The sequence below is a fragment of the Galeopterus variegatus genome, unplaced genomic scaffold, assembly GCF_000696425.1.
Source record: "Galeopterus variegatus unplaced genomic scaffold, G_variegatus-3.0.2 Scaffold985, whole genome shotgun sequence".
Classification (NCBI taxonomy): Eukaryota; Metazoa; Chordata; class Mammalia; order Dermoptera; family Cynocephalidae; genus Galeopterus; species Galeopterus variegatus.
This window is the reverse complement of record NW_007727096.1, coordinates 11,913-13,064: the sequence shown is the minus strand read 5'-3', so window position 1 is coordinate 13,064 and position 1,152 is coordinate 11,913.

Sequence of the window (1,152 nt, the reverse complement as noted above, 5' to 3'; positions counted from 1 at the left end):
GGCCACCCCCCGTTATTGTCCCCGGCCCCCGCCCAGCCAGTGAGCGGGAACCGGTCTGTATGTGGGATCCGAACCCTCGGGCGGGAGCGCCGCCGTGCTTCCCAAGCGGCGCACTTATCCAGTGCGCCACCGGGCCGGCCCTATTTGGTACATTTTTAACCATTAAATAAATATCCTTAAAACTGAAACCAAAGTTTCAGGTGATAATACATGTAAAGCTTGGACTCCAGTTATTTTTGTTTTGATCACACACAGAAACTTTATGTTTCAAAGATTTAATGTATTAAATTATAGGCAGTAGTTATTAAAATTTCTTTACTGATATTCTAAATCTGATTAAAACCCAGAAATGTGTATAAATACTATGAAAATACCTTATCACTGATTATGATTTTTCTTGGTTGGGGTGAGATGAGAACTCAATTAGCTACGTCATTGTTTGGATGAAAAATTCTGCTTGCATTTCCTAAAAAGGCAGTTTTTTACATTTCCTTGTAGTATATATATGTATATATCCAAATTGGTATTGCCTAATAAAATAATATAGTGGCCAGAAAACCAGTTTTGAAATTCCCCTCAAGGTAAAATATCTTCATGAAGAAAGAGGACATTCTTACTTAGTAGTTTCTAAGCATTCAACATAAAACCAGGAAGAGCAGTAAATATTGCAAAATCTGCCATTCTGTGGTTAGGAAGCAGGCTGGCATTATTCTTTAGGTACTGTAAGGAAATTATCTAAGTGATTCATTTTTAGAAATGACTTATCTGTGGGTGTTTTATTGAGATGGTAATTAGTTACTAGCCCCTATTGCTTTTTTTGAACAGATAAGACTCTCCTTGAGATGGTAGTTACTAGCCCCCACTGTCTTCTTCATTCCCTGGTGTATCTCCCTTCACAGGGCTTAAGCAGGCCTTTTTTGCCGGCTTGTCCTGAGCTCCCAGAGGAATTCCTTGCATTGCAAAGAGGCAATAAATTTTAGCCATAAGGAAGATTGTGCACCCCAAAGTACTCAGCCAAGGAGGAAGTGAGGGGAGGGACTTGTGCACCAGGGAATAAATTGCTTGCTACAGCCCTTTCCTGTGTGCCTGCCCTTCAGACACCTGAACCTTATAAGGCCATAATTAAAGTCTCACTTCGCTGTACCTCGTGTC